The sequence below is a fragment of the Pogoniulus pusillus genome, chromosome 32, assembly GCF_015220805.1.
Source record: "Pogoniulus pusillus isolate bPogPus1 chromosome 32, bPogPus1.pri, whole genome shotgun sequence".
Classification (NCBI taxonomy): Eukaryota; Metazoa; Chordata; class Aves; order Piciformes; family Lybiidae; genus Pogoniulus; species Pogoniulus pusillus.
In genome coordinates this window covers 12,808,620-12,826,897 of record NC_087295.1, presented here as the reverse complement: position 1 = coordinate 12,826,897, position 18,278 = coordinate 12,808,620, and the positions used below count along the sequence as shown (strand labels likewise).

The window sequence follows — 18,278 nt, the reverse complement described above, 5'->3', positions numbered from 1 at the left end:
TTTATATCTCTGTATCTGTATCTATGTATCTCCATCTACATCTCTATATCTATATAGATATACACATAGAATCATAGAATCAGCCAGGTTGGAAGAGACTTCCAAGATCAGCCAGTCCCACCTAGCACCCAGTCCTAGACAATCAACCAGACCATGGCACCAAGTGCCTCATCCAGGCTTTTCTTCACCACTTCCCTGGGCAGCCCATTCCAATGCCAATCACCCTCTCTGCCAACAACTTCCTCCTAACATCCAGCCTAGACTTATCCTGGCACAACTTGAGACTGTGTCCCCTTCTTCTGTTGCTGCTTGCCTGGCAGAAGAGCCCAACCCCACCTGGCTACAACCTCCCTTCAGGTAGTTGCAGACAGCAATGAGCTCTGCCCTGAGCCTCCTCTGCTGCAGGCTGCACACCTCCAGCTCCCTCAGCCTCTCCTCACAGGGCTGTGCTCCAGGCCCCTCACCAGGTTTGTCGCCCTCCTCTGGACACCTTCCAGCACTGCAACATCTCTCTTGAATTGAGGGGCCCAGAACTGGACACAGGACTCAAGGTGTGGCCTGAGCAATGCTGAGTACAGGAGAAGAATAACTTGTCTGGATGTGTTCCTCTGTGACCTGAGTGATGTCTACCTGGACTCAGCACCGTTGAGGCCACATGTTCCAGCACCTCAACATCTCTCTTGACTTGTGGAGCCCAGAACTGGACGCAGCACTCAAGGTGTGGCCTGAACAGTGCTGAGTACAGGTCTCAGTTTACTGTTAGGTGGTGATTGGTTTGTTTGTTGTTATTATTGTCTTTGTTGGTTTATGTTTGCTTGTGCCATCTGTCCTTTTTTCCTTTAAAGTGATGGGAATAGAGCAAAGTGTTTGCTTTTCCTCTATTTTAAAACTCCCTAAAAAAAGCAGCATTTTGGTCTTTGCTCTGAAAAACATCATGGGAATGACTTCTGAAGGAAGTTTGGGTTGCTGTACAAATCCCAGTTCATTTAGGTAATTACTGTCTTCTGTGGCCTCTGTCTCTGTGTGTTTAGCTTGGAAATGTTAAGATGATTCTAATCTTGCTGCAAAACCAGTGAGTGTGCCTTCAGAAGGACACATCTCATTAGTGTTTCTTGAGGTTTCTGTGGCTACATGTGTAATGCTCCAGGGCTTTGCTCTGGATTTTGCTCTGGGAACTTCAGTCCCCCTTATATTGTAGCTTTGGCTTTGAGCATGTGTGGGGTTACTCCCCTGGAGTGTTAACCCTATACAGCATGTCTCTCTGTATACGATGTAGGAATACTTGTTTGTCCCACCAAAGGCTTTCACTTGGCTCTCTGTCCTGGAATACTGTTATTCTTTTACTCTATTCATAGAATCACAGAATGTCAGGGGCTGCAAGAGACCTCAAAAGCTCATCCAGTCCAACCCCTCTGCCAGAGTAGGATCACCCAAAGCAGATCACACAGGAACACGTCCAGGCAGATTTTGAATATCTCCAGAGAGGGAGACTCCACAACCCCCTGAGCAGCCTGTTCCAGACTTCTGTCACCCTCACAGTGAACTGGACACTGCACTCAAGGTGTGGCCTGAGCAGTGCTGAGCGCAGGGGCAGAATAACCTCCCTTGTCCTGCTGGCCACTCTGCTCCTGATCCAGGCCAGGATGCCATTGGCTCTCCTGCCCACCTGGGCACACTGCTGCCTCATCTTCAGCTGCTATCTACCAGCACCCCCAGGTCCCTCTCTGCCTGGCTGCTCTCAGCCACTCTATCCCCAGCCTGTAGAACTGCTTGGGGTTGTTGTGGCCAAAGTGCAGAACCCTGCACTTGGCCTTCTTCGATCTCATCCCATTGGCCTCTGCCCACCCATCCAGCCTGGCCAGGTCTCTCTGCAGGGCTCTCCTTCCCTCTAACAGCTCCACAGCTGCTCCTAGCTTGGTGTCATCTGCAAACATCACAGCAATAAAATAACCATAGCAATAAAAATTAGCAAGGAGTGGTAGTTGGTTTTGGTCTTAGCTTGCATGTTTGAACCTGTATTGTCAAAGTAAAGACTTTCCTACCTACATATATCTGTATCTATAGGGAGACTAATATTGATCAGGTATTTTCAGTTGGAATGGATTAACATGAGGAGGACATTTGTGTTTGGGTTGTTTTTTTTGTTTCAGTATGGGTTCTCCTTACTTGTCTTAGACTTTGGACAGAAGGAACCAGGAACTCAAATGAAAACTTGTGTTGCATGGTTTCCAGGACACAGCTCTGTGAACAAACCTCTATAGTTGACACATGTTCATGGGAATTCATAAACATGAAGATGTTCAGTACAGCTGAAGACTTTGAGGACTTTTTGTCCTGTCCTAGGCAATGTTTTGCATGTTTTACTAGCATGCATGTAGCCCTTGGAGTGCTGCCTGGTGTTGGGGTGCAGTAAAATCGTTTAACAGTAGCAGTCTAAAGGACTGTGATATGAGTTCTGCATCTAACATTTGCAGCTCAAAGGGTTCTCTGGATTTTTCTCAGTGGTACCCAGAAGCAGTACTTTGTACATCCTCCTGTCTGCAAAGTAGTTTAGTCTTTGTTAAATACATTATTGTTGTGAGTAATACAACTTTAGATTGAAGCAGAACTGTAAGCAGATGAAACTGAGCTGGGTGGGAATGTTGATCTGCTGGAAGATAGGAAGGCTCTGCAGAGGGACCTGGCCACGCTGGGTTAGTGGGATGAGGCCAATGGGATGAGGTTCAAAAAGGCCACATGCCAGGTCTTGCATTTGGATCACAAAAACCCCATGAATGCTCCAGGCTTGGGGCAGAGTGGCTGGAAACTGCCCAGCAGAGCAAGACCTGGGGATAATGGCTGACAACTGACTGACCAGGAGCCAGCAGCGTGCTCATGTAGCCAAGAAAGCCACCAGCATCCTGGCCTCTATCAGCAATAGTGTGGCCAGCAGGACCAGGGAAAGTGATTGTGCCACTGTACTCAACACTGGTGAGGCCATACTTTGAAATCTGGGTTCGTTTTTGTGGGTCCTCACTATAAGAAAGACATTTTGGTGCTGAACTGGGTCCAGAGAAGGGCAGCAAAGCTATTGAAGTGTCTGGAGAATAGATCTGGTGAGGAGCAGCTGAGGGAACTGGAGTTGCTTAGTCTAGAGAAGAGGGGGCTGAGGGGACACCTTCTCACTCTCTATGACTACCTGAAAGGAAGCTGTAAAGAGGTGGATTTTGGTCTCTTCTTACAAGTCACAACTTGAGAAGATGGCCTCAAACTGCACCATGTTAGACCTTAGGAAAAGCTTCTATGCCAAAAGGGTTCTCAAAGACTGGAGCAGGCTGCCCAGGGAAGGAGTTGGATTGCCATCTCTGGATGTGTTTCAAAGCCATCTCGATATGGTGTAGTAGTGGCTCTGTCAGAATTAGATCTTCGTTGGACTTGGTGATTTTGAAGGTCTTTTCCAACATAGTGGTTCTGAAGGTGATGAAGGAGATGAGATCTTGTGAGGAGCAGCTGAGGGAACTGGGGGTGTTTAATCTGGAGAATCATAGAATCAGTCAGGGTTGGAAGGGATCACAAGAATCATACAGTTCCAATCCCCCTGCTATGGGCAGGGACACCATGAAGCCAAGACATTCTCACTCTCTACAAGTACCTGAAAGAAGATTTGAGTCAGGAGGGTGTCAAGGAACAAGTGATAGGGTGAAAGGAAATGGACTCAAGTTGCCCCAATTGAGGTTTAGGTTGGACTAAGAATGTCTTTCACTGAAAGGGCTCTCAAATACTGGAACAGGCTTCCCATGGAGCCTTTAAAACATCTTAGAGGTGTTTCAGAGAGGCAAAGATGTAGTGCCAAGGGACATGGGTTTTGCACCAGACTCAGTAGAGTTAAGGAACAGTTGGACTCAATGATTTTAAAGGTGTTTTCCAATCCAAACAATTCTCATTTAATCTGTTGAGGAGTTAAAATTGCTTTTTATGGGCATGAATCTTGCATTGCTTGCGTAGCAGAAGTACTGTGCTGCAGTTTTGTGTATCTGGCAGGATAATTTACTTGGGCTTTCCACAAATGAAAAAGCATTTTAAAGTATGCTAGTGTTTCTGCATAAAACCTCTCCTGCTGATTTACTGCTTCAGATAGCTGGCTCTATTGTGCAAGACCCAGCTGGTACATGCACAGCTTCAAGATTTGTTTGTTGACATTGGGAAAAGAGGATAAGATGATATTAATGAGGGAAGGAAACAAAACAGTGTCTACTTTCCTTTATTTTCATGACAGATGTGAACTTTTCACTGGAAGATCTTGAGATCTTTTAGGACAGTTGGAGTTTTTTGTTTGGTCAGTTGATGTGATGGTTTGGGAGTTAGCCACCCCCTTCACTCTTAGGAAATCACCCAGACTAGACTCAGCCAGCTGGAAGTTAAGGAATGAAGCTTTATATTTACATCTTAGCACAGTATACAAGCAGATAGTTACAATCAATCACAATTGGAATGGGCTGCCCAGGGAGGTGGTGGTGTCACCATCCCTGGAGGTGCTCAAGAAAAGCCTGGATGAGGCACTTAGTGCCATGGTCTAGATGACTGGATAGGGCTGAGTGCTAGGTTGGACTGGATGATCCTGGAGGTCTCTTCCAGCCTGATTGATTCTATGATTCAAGAGAGCTATAGACAGAAATACACAAGTTAAAAGTAATACAGACACACAACAGCCCTTCCAGAAATCAGAGTGCCCAGGAGGGGCTCCCAACCACCCTTCCACCTTCTTTTCACTCCTCTGCCTTATCCCAGAGTTTGCCTTTCGTGCAAGGTGAGGTTGGCGGATTGTCAAGGAGGGTTAGAAGCAGAATTGGTTGAGTGACACAGCAAAAGCCCAGGGAGAAAGCACAGACACACACACACTGTCCTATCTATGTTTGTTTTGTTTTTAACCATCTCAGCAAGCCTATGAGTGAAGTAGACATCAGCATTGTTTCCTTTTCCCAGCCTATCATCTAATTTCTCTCATTAAAATATTTCAATTAGCTTCAAACTAGCACACCTCCCCATCCTGTTGTTTGCTGACTAGCTCTGGCCATTTCAGTAGCAATAGTGGAGATCTCACACAGATTTGCTATGTAACTTTTTGGTGCATTTTAATGCAGGATCTGAGAGCTCAGGAATGGTGCTTTTTGTATTACCACTGCTTGGAATGTTCCCTTAGGTCATCTTATATAGCTTATACCACATTCATCTGCTGGAAGTGGGAGCCAAGGATGGTGGTTGGTCTCTTCTCCCAGGCAACCAGCAATAGAACAAGGGGACAGAGACTCAAGTTGTGCTGGGGGAGGTCTAGGCTGGATGTTAGGAGGAAGTTGTTGGCAGAGAGAGTGATTGGCATTGGAATGGGCTGCCCAGGGAGGTGGTGGAGTCACCATCCCTGGAGGTGTTTTAAGAGGAGGCTGGATGAGGCACTTAGTGCATGGTTTAGTTAATTAGAAGGATTGAGTGATAGCTTGGCCTGGATGATCTTGGAGGTCTTTTCCAACCTGGTTGATTCTGTGATTCTGTGATTTGTGACCACTGGAACTGGAATACCTGTAGCTATGATCCTTGTTTCTCAGACTTTGGAAACAGACTGAAACCTTGAGAAATCACACCAACATCTGCCTGAAAGATCCAGAATTCTGAGGTACAGCAGGTTTGGTGCACAGCTCAAGAAAATCCAATCTATGATGGTAGTTTGCTCTCTGGGAGACAGTGTGCCTGGAACTGTATCCCTGTTACTTCTAGAGCAGTCCCCATCAGGTAATGTTGCAGAATCTGTTTGACTTTGCAAATGAAGCATGTTTTCTCATGGGGATTATTCCTAGATAAACAGGCTTGGAATTCTGAAAGGCTAACAAGTTCCCTGAGGAATGTGTAACTAATTAAGCTTAGAGAGGCCTGATTCAAAGAAAGCAGAAGTCAAGTCTCAAAGATGTATGCCATTGCCAAAATTGGGATTATTCCTTTAACTGCTCTTTAAGGAAGCAGCAAAACAGAGCACTCCAAGCAAAGATTTTCTGGTTTTGCTCTCATCATGATTTCTATCTACTTCACAAGGCTGTGGTTGAACAGGTTGAGTCAGGAGGGACAGTAGCTATCACTCCTTCTCCAGTTCAGTTTGGCAAGTAAACCACAGTGCAGAGGGCTCATGTAAAAATCTTTAACTTAGGATTTTGGCTCTTACTGGCAGGTTTAACTCCTCTTGGCTACACATGAGCTCTGACTCTTTCTTGTGCTTGGCTTCTGAACTCTGCTGGAGCAAATCCAGAGATCTGATAAAGGAGAGGACCTCATTGCTGGTTATTGGTTAACAGTTCTTAGGAGATACTTATCCATTTGATGGATTTAAACTAAACCAGGGAGATTTAGACTAGATAATAGGAAGAAAGTTTTTACACTGAGGGTGGGAATGAGTTGGTATCATAAAAATTCTGGAGCCAGGCTGACACTACTTTCACAGGCCATGTATCCTCATCCAGATAATACATCATTGCTAAGCTGTTTGAGTATGGGGCACCTCGGATCACCTTCCTCCACATGGCCTGTGTGCATGGGACATCCTCTGGATCTATGGAGACCCTTGCATCATCTAGGTCCCCATAGATAGCTTCCAGCACCACTAATTCTCTTAGGCACTGGATGCCTTTATCTGCAGTGTTCCCCTTCCCTGGAAAACTCACAAGGTCTTCCTTGAATGGCTGCCTTGCCCTCACACTTAACAGAAGTCATCTCCAGAGACTGCATACATCTGTTTATCTTCTGATTCCTTTCTCAATCCCTCTGTTTGTGGCAGTGGATCCCAGTTGTTGGGCCTCTTTCCCATGTAGCAGTTGGCTACCAGCCCTGTTATCCCAGCACTGCAGCAGCCAAGCAGCAATCTGCTCTCCTGGCTGGTGGCTGTAATCCTTGCAAATGTCTCTTAGTTCTGCTGAGGTTAAGGACTGAGTAATCTCTGCTTCTTGCTTGATTTCACTCACTCCCTTTAATCTGGATGGAGCCAGGCTCTGCCAGGTGATGCCCAGCAACTGGACAAGCAACAATGGGTGGAGGTTCCATGTGAATCTGAGGAAGACTTTTTTCCCTGTGAGGGTGAGTATTGGCACAGGCTGCCCAGGCAGGTTGTGGAGTCTCCCTCTCTGGAGATACTCAAGAACCATCTGGATGCATTCCAGTGCAGTCTGCTGTGGGTGATCCTGCTTTGGCAGGGGGCTGAACCAGATGATCTTTGGAGGTCCCTTCCAGCCCCTGACATTCTGTGATTCTGTGATCTCTCAGTTGATGGAGCAGCCCCTTGATCAGTCTTCCTCCTCCTTTACTAATCAGTGATAGGGGCTTGTTGACTTCCTTGTCCAGGGCAATGGCTGCAGTTGCTGTTTGGGTCTCCATCTCAACCATGATATCCTCAGGTGATGTCTGGCTGCCTGGCTCAGCCACAGTCTTCTCCAAGTGCTGAACTGTGGCTTGATAAGTGCAGGCCAGGCCCCAAGAGGGTGCAAGAAATTGCTGGTTGTCACTGAGATAGACAAGGCACTCTTCTGCCAGATGACAAGTCAGTTTGGAAGGATTGCTCTTCTCTGCTGGGGTAAAATCCCAGGCTATGGGAGATGATACCCATCTCAGGAATCTGCTCAAATCCTTCCACACCCCCTGCCACTCAGGGACCGATCACCTTGGGATGCTTTTCAGCATATCCCCACAACCATCAGACTCCACAAGGCCCATAACATGCCAGAGATATTGATTAGCAGCATTAAAGAGCTCACATCAGGATGAATCAAAACTTTTGGGGCTTGCATAATAAAATTCTCTATATTCATTTCAGGCAGGGAGAAAGAAGTCATAACCTCCCCAGCATAACATCCACAGAACAGCAGGCTTGCAAGGATGAGAAATAAACACACTGCCATGGTCTGTCTCTGTGTGTTCCCAAATAAAGTATTTCCAAAGCAAAGCAAACCTTACCAACAATCCACATGACCAGCACAGAACTTGTATCTTAAGCAGACTTTCAGCACAAGTGCAGCTATGTTATAGTTTCCCACGTTTTGGGACCAAAATGACTGTGGTGGTTTGGCCCTGGCTGGGACCAAATGCCCACGAAAGCTGCTCTATCATTCCCCCTCTTAAATGCACTGAATCTGCTCTATCACTCCCCCTCTTAAATGCACCAAAGCTGCTCTATCATTCCCCCTCTTAAATGCACCAAAGCTGCTCTATCATTCCCCTTCTTAAATGCACCAAAGCTGCTCTATCATTTCCCTTCTTAAATGCACCAAAGCTGCTCTATCATTTCCCTTCTTAAATGCACCAAAGCTGCTCTATCATTTCCCTTCTTAAATGCACCAAAGCTGCTCTATCATTTCCCTTCTTAAATGCACCAAAGCTGCTCTATCATTTCCCTTCTTAAATGAACCAAAGCTGCTCTATCATTTCCCTTCTTAAATGCACCAAAGCTGCTCTATCATTTCCCTTCTTAAATGCACCAAAGCTGCTCTATCATTTCCCTTCTTAAATGAACCAAAGCTGCTCTATCATTTCCCTTCTTAAATGCACCAAAGCTGCTCTATCACTCCCCCTATTAAATGGACCTCCAGGATCATCCAGTCCAACCTAGCACCCAGCCCTAGCCAATCAACCAGACCATGGCACTAAGTGCCTCATCCAGGCTTTGCTTCAACACCTCCAGGGATGGTGACTCCAGCTCCTCCCTGGGCAGCCCATTCCAATGCCAATCACTCTCTCTGACAACAACTTCCTCCTAACATCCAGCCTATAATTCCCCCAGCACAACTCCAGACTGTGTCCCTTTGTTCTGTTGCTGCTTGCCTGGCAGAAGAGCCCAACCCCACCTGGCTACAGCCTCCCTTCAGGTAGTTGTAGACAGCAATGAGCTCTGCCCTGAGCCTCCTCTTCTGCAGGCTGCACACCCCCAGCTCCCTCAGCCTCTCCTCACAGGGCTGTGCTCCAGGCCCCTCAACAGTTTTGTCTCCCTTCTCTGGACACATGAGATGAATTCTTGGGTCTGAGCCTGGTGCCACCAGGATGACTTTGGGTTTTTGGATCATGGATCAATTTACATGATGTGAGGCCTGCTGGTGGCAGGAGAGTTTTATCTCAGGCCCCGTTGGCAGTGGGTTCATTGTCAGTGTTTTAAACTAGAGTGGAGGGGGAAAGGGGAAGGACCAGGCTTAGCATCAACCAGGTTGGAAGAGACCTCCAAGCTCATCCAGTCCAACCTAGCACCCAGCCCTATCTAGTCAACCAGACCATGGCACCAAGTCTAACACAGCTGGTGAATGAGCCAAGGAGAGATGGCTCTCTACTGGACCTGTTGTTTGTAAACAGAGAAGGACTAGTAATGACAGGACGAGGGATAATGGGTTTAAACTGGCAGAGGGGAGATTGAAACTGGATGTTAGGAAGAAGTTATTTACAGTGAGGGTGGTGAAGCACTGGCACAGGTTGCCCAAGGAGGTTGTGGCTGCTCCCTCCCTGGAGATGTTCAGGGCCAGGTTGGATGAGGCCTTGAGCAACCTGTTCTAGTGGGAGGTGTCCCTTCCTATGGCAGGGAGTTGGATCTGGATGATCTTTGAGATCACTTCCAACCTAACCCATTCTGTGATTCTAGCAGGAGATGTAGAGGCTGATGTCTGCCTTGGGTGGATGGTGGAGTTTTCAATTGTTAGTGAAGTTAGGAGGGGAATCAGTAGATCTTGGACTTCCAAATGGCAGACTTTGACTTGTTGGTGGCATTCTCTGGGAGGTAGTCTTGAAGGAAAAAGGAGTCCAGGAAGGCTGGACTGGCCATGCCTCAAGAGGGAAATCATCAAGGCACAGGAAGAAGCTGTCCCTGCGCATTGGGAGATGCAGGGCAGAAGACCAGCCTGGCTAAGCAGGAGCTTTGGGTAAGCTCAGAAAGAGAAGGGAAGTCTTCTGGCTATGCAAGGGGGTGCAGGGATTTGGGAGGAGCACAAGGCTCTTGCAAAGATGTGTAGGGAGAAAATGAGAAGGACCAAAGTTCAACATGAACTCAATCTGGGCAGTGTCATGACAGATAGTAAGAAGAGCTTTTATAGGTATGTTAACAGCTAAAGAAGAGCTAGGGAGAGCCTCCACCCATGCTGGATGTAGGAAGGAGCCTGACAACCAAAGACAAGGAGAAGGCTGAGCTGCTGAACGGCTCCTGTGCCTCAGTGGTTGTCAGTGATGTCAGTTGCTCCATGAGGGTTCATTCCCTGGAACTGGAAGACAGGGATGAGGAGAAGGAAACAGCCCCAAAACTGAGGAGGAAGTGATCAGTGACCTGTTGTGCTGCTTAGACATGCACAAGTTTGTGGAACTGGAAGGGATCCACCCAAAGATACTTAAGGAGCTGTCAGATGTGGTCACCAAGCTGCTCACCGTTGTTGTCAACAGTGCTGAGTAACCAGGGAGGTCCCAGCAGCTGCAGGCTGGCACATGGGATGCTCATCTGCAAGAAGGGTGGGAAGGATGATCCAGGGAACTACAGGCCTGTCAGCCTGACCTTGGTGCCAGGAAAGCTTATGGAGCAAGTGATTCTGAGTGCCATCAGGTGGCACTTGCAGGACAACCAGGTGATAGGCCCAGTGAGCAGGGGTTTGTGAAAGGCAGCTCCTGTCTGATCTGATCTTCAACAGCAAGGTGGCTTGCCTAGTGCATGAGGGATGTGCCATGGACGTTGTCTACCTGGACTTCAGTAAAGCCTTTGACACTGTCTCCCACAGCATTCTCCTTCACCCAGCCTTGGATAAGTGCACTCTGCCCTGGATTAAAAACTGCCTGGGTGGCAGGGCCCAGAGAGTGGTGGTGAATGGATCTAAATTTGGCTAGTGCCCAGTGACTAGTGGTGCCCCCAGGGCTCAGTAGTGGGGTCTGTCTTCTTTAATCTCCTTATTAATGATCTGGATGAGGAGTTTGAATGCAGCCTCAGTGAGTTTGCAGATGACAACAAGCCAGGTGGCTGTGTTGATCTGCTAGAGGGTAGGGAGGCTTTGCAGTGGCATCTGGACAGGTTAGACCAGTGGGCCAAGATTAGCTGTGGCCAAGCACCAGGCCCTGTACTGGGTCACAACAGCCCCATGGTAAGCTACAGACTTGAGGATGCATGGTTGGAGAGCTGCAGCTTGGAGAGGGACCTGGGGATATTATTTGGGAGTTGACTGCACGAGTCAGCAGTGTGCCAGGTTGCCAAGGAAACCAGTGGCATCCTGGCTTCTGTTAGAGACACTGTGGCCAGCAGGAGCAGGGAGCTGGTCATCCCCCTGTGTTCAGCACTGGTGAGGCCACACCTCAAGTATTCACTATAGGAAGGATATTGAAGTACTGGAGCATGTCCAGAGAAGGGCAATGAGGCTTGTGAAGAGCATCTGAGGGAGCTGGGGTTGCACAGCTAGAGAAGAGGAGGCTGAGGGGAGACCTTATCTCTCTTTGTAACTACCTGAAGGGAGGTAGGAGCGAGAAGGGGACAGCCTCTTCTTGGTGGCAAGTGAGAGGACTAGGGAAAATGGTTGCAGGCTGCACCAGGGGAAGTTTAGGCTGGATGCTAGGAGGCATTTCTTCACAGGGAGAGTTAGCAAACATTGGAATGGTCTGCCCAGTCACCATCCCTGGGGGTGTTGAAGTGGTGTGTGGACCTGGCACTTAGGGACATGGTTTAGTGTTGACCTTTCAGTGCTAGGTTGAAGGTTGGACTGAATGATCTCAGAGGTCTCTTCCAACCAGATATACTCTATGATTCTGTATAGAAGAAGGGGTGGAGAGTGTCATGGATTGAGATGTATCTGCTGCCATTCTTCAGAACTCTCCTGACATCATGCCAGCTTCAAAATGAAAGTGCTGGCTGGAGCAAAGTCTTGTGGGGCTGAAAGTTCAGGTTGTAACCTGGGAGGTGTCCTGTTCCAGCTGCTGCTCTCAGTTTCTGTGCTTGGGGTGTTTCTTTACCACTGCGGTGGCAGGGGTTCAGGGAGATTTGGGTTAGCTCCATGGCTTCTGCTGTTGCTTTCCACATTAGGCTGTGCCTTGAGCACAGGCCCTATGAGGAGAGGCTGAGGGAGCTGGGATTGGTTAGCCTGGAGAAGAGGAGGCTCAGGGGAGACCTTATTGCTGTCTACAACTACCTGAGGGGTGGTTGTGGCCAGGAGGAGGTTGCTCTCTTCTCTCAGGTGGCCAGCACCAGAACGAGAGGACACAGCCTCAAGCTATGCCAGGGGAAATTTAGGCTGGAGGTGAGGAGAAAGTTCTTCCCTGAGAGAGTCATTGGACACTGGAATGGGCTGCCCGGGGAGGTGGTGGAGTCGCCGTCCCTGGAGCTGTTCAAGGCAGGATTGGACGTGGCACTTGGTGCCATGGTCTGGCCTTGAGCTCTGTGGTAAAGGGTTGGACTTGATGATCTGTGAGGTCTCTTCCAACCCTGATGATACTGGAATACTGTGACAATTGTGCATTGTATTAGCTCATTTTTCTCATTAAAGCTCTTTATCTCAGCTCTTTAATTCAACCCAGAGTATTTTGGGGGGGAATTTATCTTCTGACACTTCTGTGTTGGAGGGAAGCAGAGACTCTTAACCCATTTCACCCTGTATGTGTTTAGAAGGCAGCTCTCACCATGTGGTTGGCACTGCACCTTCACAAGATCCTGTATCACAGCATGGAAAAAAGCCAGACCCTAGAGCAGGCTGCCCACAGCCTCAGCCAGCCTGGCCTGAAACACCTCCAGCCATGGGGCCTCAACCACCTCCCTGGGCAACCCATTCCAGCCTCTCACCACTCTCCTGCTCAACAACTTCCTCCTCACAGCCAGGCTGAACCTCCCCACCTCCAGCTTTGCTCCATTCCCCCCAGTCCTGTCACTTCCTGATGGCCTAAAAAGTCCCTCCCCAGCCTTTTTGTAGCCCCCTTCAGATCCTGGAAGGCCACAAGAAGGTCACCTGGGAGCCTCCTCTTCTGCAGACTGCACAGCCCCAACTCTTTCAGTCTGTGCTCACAGCAGAGCTGCTGCAGCCCTCTGAGCATCCTCCTGGCCCTGCTCTGGACACACTCCAGCATCTCCACATCCTTCTTGTACTGGGGGCTCCAGAACTGGATGCAGTACTCCAGGTGGGGTCTCACCAGGGCAGAGTAGATGGTCTCATTCTTTGAAGAGGCTTCTTCCTCTGAAAGATCACCTACTTCTTGCCTGAAGGAGATCAAAAGCACGAAGATGCAAATGAAAGGTTTGCCTAAGATGTACTGTAATGTAAATAGGGAATTGCCTAGCGAAGGAGCTGCAGTGCAACAGTCGGGGGCACTCTTGTGTCTCTGTTACAGCAAGTGGGGACAGATTTCATTTCCTTACTGCCAGATAGCCTCCCACTTGTTGACATTTTTTCTTGTTTGAGTTAACATTTATCTCAGATTGGTTGGTTACTCATTAACTGCCATGGCTGGTGCTAGAGTCAGATGAAGGAAAATTCCCTCCAGATCCGTTGGAGTTAGAATTCTTCATCAAAGTAATTATTTTAAATACTTCTTTTTCTCCCCCATCCATACAGGATTTTGTGGTTCCATGGTGGCTGTGTACATGGGTAGCTTGTCTTGCAAGTGTTGGCATGGTTCTTTGTGAGCTGACTGCTGCATGTGTGTATGTGCTGGGTACTGAAGGGGTAACCATTGCTGAAATCAAGCAAGGTTATTTCCACCTTCTGGCACCGCTTGTTAACGCCTGAATGTGCCGAAGTGGGAGAGCTAAAAGCACCTCGTTGGTGTGAAATGACAAAGTATTACACTTATGGCTATCTAGTATATTTGTTACAATATAAGGACACTATTGAAAGCTGACAAACCAGGTAACTGCAGGTGTTCTCTTCAAGATCAGCTGTAGATTCCTCTGAGGCACCCAGCAGCGAGTTTTGGAGCCGGTACACAGTGTGTGTAGGTTTGAAACTTAGTGAGCTATTTATACTCCCATTTTCTCTCTCTGTATTGCTACTGGATTGGAGTCCTGCAATCTTGCCTTCCAGCTCTAAGCTTTTATTCTGAATGCTGAGTTTTCAGGAGGTGCCAGAGCTTTGCCAACCAGGAAGCAAACGGGAGGCGCTCACATATCCTCCGCGTAGGTTGTCTAGACCTCGTGATAGTCTCTGTTATCTGTGACCACGTCAGCTCTTTTGCTTTTCACCTGTCTCTGTCTTAGCAGTGCAAGAATTCACTGCAACACTCAGGAGATCTGAAACTGGGATACATGGAGATCTTGGCTATTTCTCTCTGTCTGTGAAGAAATGTGCTGCTTGTGTACGTGGAGCCCGAGGGGAGGAAAAGGCAGCACGCTCTGGGTGCGCTGGGTTTTGTAGCTCTAAAACAGCAGCAGTGCTTCCAAGGCATTGGCTGTGTGATGGATTTTCAGTGCTCAGCAGTTCAGGGACAGTTCAGCGTAGTGGTAAGTGTCAGTGTGCAGGGGTGTGGGGATTGCTCTTTGGTGGTTCTGCAGCTTGACCATCTGACATGGGTACCTGCCTTTGTAAAATGGAAGTGTTTGCAAAAGACACACAAGCAGGAGAAGGAGTCTTGTCTGCAATGTCAGGTTGCTGTCTGTAACTGCTGTAGACATAGTAAAGCTCACAGAAGTAAAAATCAAGTGTTGCCTATAGTATTAGCTTTCCTTTTCTTCCAACTCTAAGTCTGTGTGAGTTGCCTGAATAAGATGTCACAGACCTACCAAAAAAACACCTCTGATTCTCTGCTGAAGTTCATTTCCAGTGGATGTCCCCAGTGTGGGAGAAGAAGGGGGATTTTCCTTTATCCTGGGGCATGAGTCAGCTGTAGTTACCAAGGAGGTTACAGATAAGTGGTGTTTTGCTCAGCCAGGGGGAAAGAAGATGCTGGATTCTTCAAGGGTTGTTAACAGTGGAAGGAAAGGGAAGAGCAAAGATCATATTTGTGTGTTCCAATGATGAGAATTTTATTCCACAGTGGTTCCCATTATTAATTATGTGAGTATGCAATATTATTTCATCTCTGCTTTTCTGCTTTGCTACTCAGCCAGCCTGGAAACTCCTTTGGGATTTCCATTAATTCTCTCCTTTTTTTCCTAATACAGGAAATGAGCTAAAAACAATCATTGGCATTTCAGGTTTTTTCTGATTTAAATTTGGGTGCTAGTGAGAACACTACCAGAAACTGATTTTTGGTGCTTTCAATAAGTACTAAGTAATTGCATGGTCAGGACAAATGGGGACAGTCTGGCTTCCATAGGTGCTGTGTTTGCTGGTTGTGGTGGTGGTGCAGGGCACATGTGGTTTCAGTTCCATATGCTCTACCTGATGGCTTACCACGTTGGACTGAAAAGAGAATTGGTGCTTGTAATTGAAGGTGTTTGCATGGTGTGTCAGGCAAGAGGTCACAAAGGTAGATGTTGTCTTTGCTTTTGGCAATGGCAGTGCTATTATGACAGCTTAGTGAATATGCTCCCTGGGATAGGACAAGGAGCAGTGGGTGCAAGTTGCAGCACAGGAGGTTCTGCCTCAACACAAGGGGGAACTTCTTGACTGGAAGGGTCCCAGAGCACTGGCACAGGCTGCCCAGAGAGGTTGTGGAGTTTCCTTCTCTGGAGGCTTTCAAGGCCTGTCTGGATGTGTTCCTCTGTGATGTGTGTTAGATAGGATTGTCCTGCTGTGGCAGGGGGGTTGGACTGGATGATCTCCTTGGGTCCCTTCCAACCCCTAACATCCTGTGAGCCTGTGAATATATTACATGTATTGGATATGAGTGGTTGGTTAGACTGGTGAGTTGTGAGTGGCAGTCAGTAAATAAGCTGCAGAAGTGAGACTGTGTTCAGTTTTGGGCTCCCCAGTTGAAGAGGGACAGGGATCTGCTGGAGAAGGTCCAGCAGAGGGCCAGGAGAGTGATTAGAGGGACCTGGGGCTTTTTAGCCTGGAGAAGAGAAGACTGAGAGGGGGTTTAATCAATGTTTATAACTATCTGAGGGCTGGGGGTCTGGGGGAGGGGGGGGGGGGGACAGGCTCTGCTCACTTGCTCCTTGTGATAGGACAAGGAGCAATGGATGGAAGTTGCAGCACAGGAAGTTCCACCTCAACACAAGGGAGGACTTCTTTCCTGTAAGGGTCCCAGAGCACTGGCACAGGCTGCCCAGAGAGGCTGTGGAGTCTCCTTCTCTGGAGCCTTTCAAGGCCTGTCTGGATGTGTTCCTGTGTGACCTGAGCTAGATTGTATGGTCCTGCTCTGGCAGGGGAGTTGGATTTGATGATCTCTTTGGGTCCCTTCCATGTCCTGACACCCTGTGCTCCTGTGAGGCTTGCTGTGACCTTGGGTTGCAAGCTCACTAAGAGTGCAGTGAAGGTGCAGCAGACAAATGTCAGGGGTTCATACCTATCCAGTTTTATTTAGAGGTGCTGTAGAGATCATGAGGAAGCGAGGAGTTGAAAACTCAATGTGCTGCCTTCCTCCTCCCCCCCTTTCTCTTTAGAAATACTTTGTGGTTTCAGAAACATTGCAAACCAGAGAGAGATTTTTTCACAAGCAGTTCTGGAGATGCATGACATCCTTCTATGCTCATGGTTAAAAGCTGTTCCTAAGACTGGAGTGGACTGTCCTGTTGTTGTCAGGTCTGTCTCCTTTTCTCTGTGCTGCCTGCAGGACTGAGCTTTCCTTTTGTTCTTGCACCAACTGCATCTTTTTACAGTTCTAAAGATTATAAATGGTACATCAGTCCTCTCCTGCTCAGTAACCCACTCTGCATACGGTGACTGGAGAGCTGGTAGCACAGCTCATCTGGGATGGGGTTCAATAGCTCCAAGTGCAGGGTGCTGCACTTTGGCCACAACAACCCCATGCAGAGATACAGGCTGGGGTCGGAGTGGCTGGAGAGCAGCCAGACAGAAAGGGATCTGGGGGTGCTGATTGATACCCACCTGAACATGAGCCAGCAGTGTGCCCAGGTGGCCAAGAGAGCCAGTGGCATCCTGGCCTGCATCAGGAATGGTGTGGCCAGCAGGAGCAGGGAGGTCATTCTGCCCCTGTACTCTGCACTGGTTAGACCACACCTTGAGTGCTGTGTTCAGTTCTGGGCCCCCCAGTTTAGGAGGGACATTGAGATGCTTGAGTGTGTCCAGAGAAGGGCAACGAGGCTGGGGAGAGGCCTTGAGCACAGCCCTACGAGGAGAGGCTGAGGGAGCTGGGATTGGTTAGCCTGGAGAAGAGGAGGCTCAGGGCAGACCTCATTGCTGTCTACAACTACCTGAGGGGAGGTTGTGGCCAGGAGGAGGTTGCTCTCTTCTCTCAGGTGGCCAGCACCAGAACGAGAGGACACAGCCTGAGGCTGTGCCAGGGGAAATTTAGGCTGGAGGTGAGGAGAAAGTTCTTCCCTGAGAGAGTCATTGGGCACTGGAATGGGCTGCCCGGGGAGGTGGTGGAGTCGCCGTCCCTGGAGCTGTTCAAGGCAGGACTGGACGTGGCACTTGGTGCCGTGGTCTGGCCTTGAGCTCTGTGGTAAAGGGTTGGACTTGATGATCTGTGAGGTCTCTTCCAACCTTGGTGATGCTGGGATACTGTGATGCAGCTTGCTACAACAGTTCCTGAGTGCAATCACCACCTTTGTAATCTAGGTGTTGCCACAGAGTTTGTGGCTCTCCTTAGCTGGCCCAGAGGCAAGTCTGTCCTGGAGAGCCATAGCTGTGAAGATGAATGTATTAAATGAAACATTCTTCACTGGTGTTAACCTCAGGTTGCTTGTTGAAAGGGAATGTGCAGGAGGAGTGTTACTGAAGCTCAGCTAAGTGACCTCAATTGATGACCTGCAGTCTTTTGGCTGTGTGAGGTCTGAGGGTGCCTGCTGTATGGGACTGCAGAGAGATGCTAGCAGTTGCTTTCCATAGATCATCACAGACTCTGGCTTAGTCATGATTTTTCTGGCTTTCTTTGTGTTTTGCCTTTTGAATAGTCAAACAAAATCGTTGTGGCTTACTTTGACTTGATGTATACAGATTATGTTGTCCATGGGAAGAGGCCAAGCCTCTGAAACTGTATGAGTCCACAAAATACCTTTTCTGCTGGCTTGACTTGGCCCACGCTCCATAAAATACATCCAGAACAAGGATAAGGAATTGAGAGCTGCTAAAGTTCTAGATTTCTATGCTGATTGGACAGGGATGGGTGCTAGGGTGCACTGGGTGAGCTTGGAGGTCTCTTCCAACCTGGTTGACTCTATGATTCTATGATTAGTTGAAAAGGAGAGTACTTCTTTATACAACAACCCCAAGCAG

The 18,278-nt window shown here is 48.3% G+C and overlaps 1 protein-coding gene across 6 annotated transcripts in view; it reads left to right on the top strand.

Annotated features, from left to right (window-relative positions):
- The window catches only part of TNS3 (tensin 3), a 269,285-nt gene that overhangs the window by 103,083 nt on the left and 147,924 nt on the right, over positions 1-18,278 (top strand). The window lies entirely within an intron of this gene.